The sequence below is a fragment of the Hibiscus syriacus genome, unplaced genomic scaffold (genome assembly GCF_006381635.1).
Source record: "Hibiscus syriacus cultivar Baekdansim isolate YM2019G1 unplaced genomic scaffold, ASM638163v2 tig00112536_pilon, whole genome shotgun sequence".
NCBI classification, from domain to species: Eukaryota; Viridiplantae; Streptophyta; class Magnoliopsida; order Malvales; family Malvaceae; genus Hibiscus; species Hibiscus syriacus.
This window is the reverse complement of record NW_024063361.1, coordinates 79,937-90,385: the sequence shown is the minus strand read 5'-3', so window position 1 is coordinate 90,385 and position 10,449 is coordinate 79,937. Positions and strand designations below refer to the sequence as shown.

General features: G+C 31.4%; 1 pseudogene; it reads right to left on the bottom strand.

The window, feature by feature from the left end:
* Positions 1 to 2,958: 2,958 nt before the first annotated feature.
* Positions 2,959 to 4,009, bottom strand: LOC120181820 (annotated as a pseudogene).
* Between the last annotated feature and the right edge of the window lie 6,440 nt (positions 4,010 to 10,449).

Here is a 10,449-nt window from a genome sequence, read left to right as displayed (position 1 = left end):
ATTATTTAAAATATTATTTTCATTAAAAATATTAATATTGAATGTTATCTAAAATTTTATTTTTTTATCAAAAATTAAGTAGTAAAATTAATATTTTTGATAAAAAAATAATGTTTTAGCAAAATTAATTGGTGTTGGACTCACCATACATTTCTAAGCTCTCCGCACCACTTGCTTTTCTTATTTATTTTATTTTAAAAAAAATATTCTTGTCGTTATCAATGAATAAAATGGGATAACTGAACAAACAAAATGATAGGATAAGATGATGGGCCTAGGCATTGACTAACTAAAATTGGTTTTAATGGTTAATCTCCAGTCTTTGCTTTTAAAGATTTAAAATTTGAATTCTTCTAAATAGAATATTTTAATAATTGTTCTCAAGTGAAACTGCATCGTTTTAGTCCTTTTGAGCATTAAAATAGACGCACCAACTAATTACTTGTATGTTGGGAAACCAAAGCTTCAATGCAGGGCTAGGCATGCGCGATAGAACTGGCCTTCGAAATAGCAAGAGTCCTAAAAAGTTCACAATTAGATTATTGATATTATCGTAAATTATTAAACTATCAAAAAGGAATCCAAAAAGTTTTGTTCGAATGAATATATGAGAAGTACTAATAATTAATAATATGTTACAGTTATAAAGGTTATTTCAATTTTTTTTATCTAACTCATTTTACAAAAAAATATCTTTTTTTTAATAATTTGTACAGGACCTCCAACGTCCTAGTCCTAGCCCTCACCCTACTTCAATTTAAACAATCTTTCATTTTTTAATGTGATTTAATTCTGTCCAATAATAAACATCTCAATCATCTTTAACTTATGAGAAATGATCACATGCAACAATTTTAATATAGGGTTAAAAAATATATTAAATAATAATAAAATTGGTAAAAAATTATCGGAAATATTATTATTTCTACTGGTTTTGTTATTTTTTCTACTGATTTTGTTATTGTTGGATACTTTACTAAAAATATTAAAAAATAAAATAATAATATTTTATATAATTATTTATCGATTTTATTAGTTAAATAATAACAAAATTAATAATATATTTTTAATTGTATATTAAAGATGCGTAGAACTTCCCTTTAACTTATTGATAAGCAAATTATATTAGAAGTAAAACATATTTCCACGTGGATAGAAAACAATCGTCCCATGAAATAGATGGAAAAAGAAATAGACAGCTCAGCTCACGTATTATTCCAGATCCATCCATGTCTGCCTGTCATATCTTACATACGTGGCTACTAGGAGGTCTGGTGATATTTGGCATAATTGTAAATAATGCAATTTTGTCCTTATCAGACATCACCAAATTCTCGCTCCTTCCCGCCTTGTCTAGAATCAAACCTAATCTACTACATGTAACATGCTATGCTTGTAATAGATATTCCTTTACTTTTCTAATAATATATAATGTACTTTCTTCATGAAGATCTAGATGGCAAACTCATCGGAAAGGTTTCCGCATTAATTAGGTCACCGTGAGCAAAATGTATGGGCATTTAAGTACGAATCAAGTGATTGTGATGGTAAATAAATATTATTATTTTTTAAAGTCTTGAGTTTAAACACGTGAAAGTAAGTGGTATGAGCGTTTAATGTCAAATAATTAAAATTTATCTTTGAATAAATATTACATTATATTTACCCAGATAAATTAAAAAAAATATAGTCTACATTTATTATATTAACTATCTACATTAAGATATCATGTATCCATAATTTATAGTATTTTTAAGGATAAGGTTTAACCCTTTAATTTTTTATAAAGATTTATATTTTAAATCTTAAATACACAGTCACAATTAGAAATTAGAATTAGTATAAAATTTGATATTTGATCGAGACGTTCTGACCCAAATATCGAACGACACATTGATTATCGAAGTGACCTATAGAAATTCACTTTTAAAGATTGCTTTTGAGAATGAATAAAAATTAAAAAAAAAAGCATTTAATCATAAAACGGAAGACCATTTACCATTATTCACCGAGTACAAACTTAGAACATGCAAAAGTTATTTTTTGGCTTATACGTAAAGATGCCAAAGTTGAAACATTAACCCATCATACATCAATTCAACATGCATACAAGCATCGTGTGAAATTTTAGATCAAACAGACTTCAAATAAGACTCTGATTGCATCTATAAGCCATTCTAAGGATTAACTAGTAAATTATTAACTAATTTAAGTACTGACATGCATTTCCTAAATTTTCAGTTTGTACATTCAATTAAAGTTACAACAAACTTACCGTAGAAATTTTTTGTTCGATTTGGGTTATAATTCATCCTCAATTTCAAAACCAAAATCTAGGGACCATTTTGTAAAATATAATTCATTTGAGAGCCAAACATTAAAAACAAACTTTAGGGGACATAAAAAGGCAATTTAGAAAGAGTTTACACAAATCCAAACTTGAGGGATGGACTGAGAGGCGGGTGCATACAATTGTTATCCCTGAAAATTTAAAATTATTATATATTTTCTATTGAAAATTCTTTTTCGTCTCTTGAAATTTTAAAAATTCATTTTTGCTCCCCTAATATAAAATTCTGCGTTCGTCCATGCTTACGACGCACGCCAAAAGTATCGGTTTAAATTCATAACAGAAGTTATACGATAAGAACACCATTCCTTAATTTCTTTTTGCAGAAATGTAGTTATCATTTCATGAGTTTGCCATTTGCAGATAGTTGAATGCAGACGAGTTCTGCAATATAATTAAACGTATAATTTTCATCTTACCGTATCATATCTAAGCTAACTCTTAAATTTGCAACATCATCGTTACAAGTATCAATTAAGCTAAACCAAAGCAGCATAAATAATTGAGTTAAAGGGCATAAATAATTGGTTTATTGTAAGTGAAAATTGTCAATCTTCTATAGTTATGGTAGACACATATCAGTTAGATACACTGGAAACTTCCCACCGTTTCTCTGTTTGGCTGGGAAGAAAATGTTTTGAAGCTCCCAAATTTCAGATTTTCCCAAAACCTGAAATCTTCTTATCATTTTAGTTGCCCAGATTTTTCTAATATTTTGATGCTCACTGCATTTAGCAATGCTCTTGAATACTGTCGAGAAGCCATTTTCCAGTCCATGCCTGTAAACATCATTGCCTTGAACTCTTGATAACTAATTCGATCATCCTACAAAAGAAAATCAAATTCAAGTTATTTGTGTTCATAATTTCCACATTGAACATCCTGGAGAACGGAAGATCGGAAACCTTATCTTTGTCCACATCGAGCATGATGTCTTTGATCAATTGTTCATTGTTGGGACTGTTATCGTCTTGTAGTAGAGCTTCTTTAAGTTCATCGAATTCGATGTAACCGGTTTGGTTCTTGTCGAAGTAACGGAACCCTTGACAGAGTTGGTCGTCGCCGATCCTTCTCAAGTGAACCGCCATCGTGACGAACTCGTCATAGGTTAGTGTCCCACTTCCATCAACGTCAGCCTTTCGGAGAAGAAAGATTAGAAATAGGAAACTTGGAACCCAAGGCATCCAATTAGAAGCACAACCCTATACAAGAAAAAAATCTTGAAATGAATTACTATAACTTACAGACTCCATTAACATCTTGACGTCAGGATCTTCAACAGAATGCCCAAGTTTCTCCAGCTCATCTCGCAGCTACTCGAACGACAAATGCCCGTCATCGTTGGTATCCATCATATTGAACATCTCGATAATCGAATCGACTTGATCCTCTGGTAAGTTGTCTGCTACAACCTGTAATAAAATAGACATCAAACAAGCCTCTCAGATCACAAAAGGCGATTAAATGAATTTGAAAATTTTAGAAAGCCATCGTCTGATTTAAGTATATTTATTTTATTTGACAATGAAAGCTGATCTACAGAAATTAACTATACACTAAAAAAAACTTACCAGATTCATAGAAAATGGAGAGGCCAAAATCAATGGATTTAATTGGGGCAGTTTCACTTTCATCTGCGAATAAGAAATTCTCAGGATTTAAATACCTGTGTATCACTCCATACTCATGAAACACCTGCAATATTAAGAAAAAATCTATGAAATTTTCATATAGAAAAAAAGTTTATTAAAAGATTAAATATTCGAAAAAATAATACTAGTTTACCTTGACAATTTCCAAAATAGTTTTAGTGACGGATGATGCAGCTCGTTTCGAATAATGACCTTTGGCGACGATTCGATCGAATAGCTCACCTCCATGGCACAGCTCCATGACGAGATAAACAGCTTCCTTATCCTCGAAGGCTTCCCTAAAGGCGACAATATTCGGATGCTTCGGCAAATGCTTCATGATCTCGACCTCCCTTCTCAGTTCTTCGAGATCGACTTCGGTCCTCATCTTCGCCTTCGATATATTCTTGCACGCGAAAGCTTCTCCGGTTTCGAGATCGAAACATTGATGCGTGATCCCGAACTCGCCTCTCCCCAACTCTTTTCCGATTGTGTATCGATCGAAGATATTATCTCCGGACGGATTCTTCAAAACCCTACTATTGCTCCCCCGTCGGCTCACGGATTCTTCAAAATCGAACCCTGTAGTTTCGATTGAGCAGATATGCAACTTCCCACGAGATGACGACAATCGAGTTAGCCTGGGGATTCATATCATAAACATCCCATGTGAAGGAATTGTGTTTGGCTAGGAAGAAAATAAAAACCCTAGCAAAGAAAAAAGAACGAGAATATTTGATTTATTAGAAAATTGAAGGACTTTGGTTAGATTTGTCCCTCCATTTCTTAGGACAGTTTAAATTCCTTCACAGTAAAGCCATTGGTTTTGGTTATAAATGCAACTAAAATCTTAAGGATTATATTGGTTTATTTCAAGCACCACTCACTTTTAGGGGGTTTTCTTCTTTTTTTTCACTTGTATTATAATTAATGTAGTTTAATCCTTATTTTTATAGAATTGATTAATTATTTTTTTATCCGAAACCATGTAATTTATTTCTTTTATATACAGATATTTTTAATAATATCAATAGGGTTTGGTTCAAGTGGTAAGCAACTTGGTATCATTTAAGCAAGGTCTCGAGTTTGAGTCCTTGTGTATACAGAAAATCCTTATTGAAAGATTCACCCACTAAAATTAGATGTGCAACATGAGTCGATCCGAATTAATTAAGGCGAATCCTTGACTGATAAATATTTTTAATATTTCATCATATGAATAACCATGTCTTGTTTGACGTTTAACTTTTTGATTCAGGTCAGGCTCCATCGGGTCAGATCTAGTCCTTGGTCTAGGGTGGTTTCAATTGGGTCAGACTGGATTAAGAAATACTGGATCTAGAGGTGTTTGGATTATATTACTTGGGCTCTATAAAAGGTTGCTTCATTAGGCTTTGATTAAAAGGATGATGGTTTTGGTGGGCCTCAATCAACCGCGTCTAGACAGAAACTGAAGCATTAGGCCACATTGCGTGAGATCAGGCCTGCCTGCTTGGGTTTGGGCCAACTAATAAGCTGGCACATGACTCGTGTGATTAGGGTCAAGTGTTTAGGGTTTCGAAATGACTAATAAGCCAGTTCTAGGCACCGACGTCGGCTGCGATGTAAGTCTAAAATCACTAAGCATTAGATATTCGATAGAAATTAGTAGCAGAGCCACATCTTAATGAGGGTGAGCACGGCCTACCTTGAAATTCGAATTTTCTTCGATTAGTTACTTATTTTATTGATGATGTTCATCCTGAAATTTTTCGTACTCATCATAAAATTTTGAGTTTTCTTCTATTAGATACTTATTTTACGAACGGTGCACGCTCTTAAATTTTATTTGTACTCGTCCCATTTAAAAGTTTTATATTGTTAACATATGTGTATTTACCCTAAAAAATATTTATGGATTCACCACCGATACCGATATAAATTATACCTAAAATCACGAAGCATTAGCTATTAATATTCCACGTAGCATATATATAATTATAAGGTGCGGTTAACTTGAATCACTAAGCATTAGGCCTCTCACATTTCAGGTATCCGAATAGTCCCCAATCATCTGTTATCATACAATAGATAAGTGCCCATAGACTACACATAGAACATTACGACAGTTATTAGTAAGGTAGACGTAAGCCTTTCTCATAAGCCATCACATAACTTATTCTTAATTATGGCTTATTACTTTCTTAGAGAGTTGTGCATAATAATGTATTAGTCCTTTAGTATCTTATGACCTTTAATAACCCTTAACGAGTCCTTCTCCAAAAACATAAAAGCACTATAGTCGTTTTCACCTAAAGACAATCCAATCATTTTAACAATTGAAGGGCATATTCGTAATTTACATCTTCTAAGGGTATTTTAGTCTCTTCAAGTATTAATGTCTCTTACTAGGCTTATCTATTCATTATGAAACGATTTCAACCTTCATTATATGCAGGAACGGAGCCAGGATTTTAATTAAGGGGGCAAAGTATAATTAACAATAGGAAATGGGGGCAAAATCAAAATTTAAAGGTCTAAATAGATATTTATCCCTATATTTTTTAATGGTAAAATTTTTTTTATTGTCCCCCAAAGGGCCTACATGGCTCTATCACTGATTGTATGTATTAAAAGGCAAATTTATACTTTAACAATCTAGGGTATCGATGTTAAATTGAGGTATCAACACTCACCTTACTATATCTACGTTCATTAGTATCGATACTAAATTGGTACACTAAAACTCATCAAATCATTTTGATATCGATACAAAGAATTGAAATTGATACCAGACAAGCGATATTGATATCACAAGAATGAGAATTGATACTCTCTTCATAACTTGCTCAAATTTTAGGGTTTTTTTAAATAAGATATTGACATTGTATGAATAATATCATTACTAGATCTAAAAAATATTCTAAATTAACTCTAAACCCTTACTTTGAGACCCTAGTAGATCTCAAAGACTTTAGAGTATAATGACACCATATATTATAATTTTTTACAATCTTTTAACTCAAAATACTCGACATGCATCGTACCAACAAGAAAAATATTAAACTTATAAAATGCGAGAGGCATTTTAGAGTATAACTAAAAATCACCAAGTTTGTCATTCTCTTTTGTCCTAGAGGGCTCTCCATCTTCTTTAAATCATTAAACGAGTATCAAAATAAATTTATAATCAGACATAAAAATAAAGGAAGTAATAACAAATTTCTAGAATCATAAAAATGCTACGAAAAAAGCTTGGAGTAACATCATGACTTAAACCCTCTCAAAACCCAAAGTTCGGTTCACATCATATTCTATAGAAAATGATGAGTTTTTCTTGAAGCTCAGGAGTTGTTGACCACTAATCTTACTCTCTTCAATCTTAAATGAAGAAAGATGAGAGAAGAAGATGGAGGAGAAATGGGTGATATCATAAAATTGATTTAGTCCCCCTTTTCCATTCGTAAAGGTAAAAAATGGGATTACAAAAATTAAGAACCTCAATCGTAAAGGTAAAAAGTTAAAGATCTTAATTGTAAAAATATAAAAATATGGTTGCTCAGGGTGCTCGCTTACCAGTCCTTTATGGGCTGATGTAGATATTTGGAAGTTCTCTCTCAAGTGAAACGACACAAGTATGCAACAATGGCTGCTAAACTGATTTTCAGTATCTTTTTGGTGTGTGTTAGAAAATTCAGTTCTTCTGGTAGTAATAATGGGGATTGGGATATCAAAGAAGAATTTTGCTGCCATGTTTCTCGTATTCCTTTTCTTGCAGGATTCTTTTATACATTTATTGTGAATCAAAGCAACGTCTCAAATTTTATTCTCTTTGTCAAATTTTGCAGCACAGTTCATCACAACAGAAATAAAAAGATCTAATCGACACATAACTGCGCTGCGCAGAAGAGCATTGTATGTGACAACGTTAGGTTCAATGCATTGCTTTTTAATTGTGCCGGTTAGAATTCGATCTGAATTTGATCTAGTAAATTAAAAGATGATTGAGGAAAATATAAAATCTAGTTTGATTAAAAGTAGGGAGCTCGCTTTCTTTTATGTTTATTAATAGTAGGAAATCTACTTATTAAGTAACTATATCGATAAAAGGATACTATAAATTAATGTTAAAAGACAAGTTATTTCTGCAAATCCTCTTGTACTCTTCATTTGTCGAAATGGATACTAAATAGATTTTTTCTGAAAGAGTTTTTCACATGCAAAATTTAGTTTCTATTTTATTGTGTGATTACTATACTTGTCATTGTATTTTAACAAATTGGTATTCAAGCGTTCATGTTGCTCTTCTTCACCACATTAATAGCAACATTGAAGCATGACACTCCACTGTTGGATTGTAACATCAGGTTTGCTTTGTAGCTAGTAAGGATGAGGAAAATTCTTGTGTAGATGAATTTGCATGATACCGTGTTGGAGTTAGATTAGATGCCTTTGACATCGACACTTGAATAAAAATTTAGAAAAAAAATCAAAATACAATAAAAACTATAAAAATTATTGTTTGTTAAATGTGAATTTCCCCACCTCCCTACGTAGAAAAGGAATTTAATCAACCAATCAAATTGCGAGAAACTTGGTGAAGTTCTAGAAACATGACATTTAAATATGTTTTGAGAACCAAAAGTCCAATCATGTATTTCAATTTACCTTCTAAGAACTCCTATAATTATATTTGAAATTATAAGTCACTTATCTTTTTTTTAAAAATTGACATGCTATATGATTTGTTCAAACCAACCAAAACATATTGAACCAATATTTGAAATGATTGACCCTATTTTATGAATCATGCTTGACACTATACTCTCTATACAAAACTAACATCACATCATCATACAACGTTTTGCGATAACATTGCAAAAATAAAACCTCATCCAAGTAATGATCAAAAGTCCTAAAACACTAAATAATACAAAGTCCTAACATATAAAGTCTCATACTGTCGGTACATGTACTAATGATTAATTTATATAGGAATATGCACGAATCAATTTGCCTAATGATTAAAAGAATCGTTATTATTGTTAGCGATTACGGGATCGAGCTTCAGCGACTGCAGTAGAGTGATTGAGTGTTCATTGTCAAATAGTTGATAATATTTAGAACATATATTATTTTATAATCACCTTAGCTTAATTAAAATATATATATATATATGGGAGTGCAACCAACATGGTATTAAAAAAAGGTAAACTATGTATTTAGTCATATAACTATCACTTTAATTTCGTTGACCACTCAACTATTTTTCTTTCAAAATAATCACTTACATTACGTTTTGGTTTCATTTGGGTCACCATTCGTTAAAAAAATAACGGTGATGCGATAATGTCATGTCATCATTAAAAAAATAGAAAAATGTCATGTCAGTAGTTATGTTTATTTTTTAACGGCGAGTGACTAAAATAAAATCAAAACATAAAATAAGTGACATATTTAAAAATAATAATTAGATGACCAAAATTGAAGCAAAGTGATATTTTAGTAACTAAAGATTAATTTTACCCTAAAAATGAAATTTATAATTTAGAGTAAAAACGAGTCATCGTGACAAAATCGGCTTAAATTCAGATAAAATTTCGATGTGTATGAAAATTAATATTATCATATATTTTAAACTATATTTTTAAAATGATTATGCAGTCTTTTATTTTCATTTTTGGTCCCAGTTTTCTTGTCTTTTACACTTCCACGTGTGTTTGGAACATAAGTGAAATCAATTACACATGTTTTTGGAACATAAGTACAATCAAATTGGTCTAAAATCTAAGAGACAGTGATTGATCTGAAAACTAATTAACCGACCAAAACACAAAGATTCAAAGGCATTTATTTGCTTCAAATTTTTCGGCATTAACATGGTGTTGGAATGTTGGACGGTTGTTCCAATTTTTTAAGACACTTCACAAACACATATATGCTAATGGGTCACAACAAGTGAGATCGTGTTTGATTTTCAAATATTTTTCTTGCTCAATTTGAAATGTTTCCTGCCCTATTCTGATATGTGGTGTGTTTTTAATGTTTATAAAAAATAGGGTAAACTACTTGAATGACCACCCAACTATGAGGTTGGTATCAAAATGACCACCATTTTTAAATCTGCATCAATATGACCACTGAACTATTTAAGTGGTATCATTCAAGCCACCTTCTGTTAAAGTCTAATAGAGGGGTGATGTGGCAGTCAACATGAATTTATATAATTACACATTTGATCCTTAATACTTGTATATTCTATTAATTTAGTCCCAATTTAAATTTAATTTTATAAATTAACCCTTCAATCAGGAGGTGACACGTATCAATACATGGTCATGACACGTGTCACCTCCTGATTGAAGGGTTAATTTATAAATTACATGTAAATTGGGACTAAATTAATAGAATATACAAGTATTGTGGATCAAATGTGTAATTATAGAAAGTTCTGTTAACTGCCATGTAACCCCTCTGTTAGACTTTAAC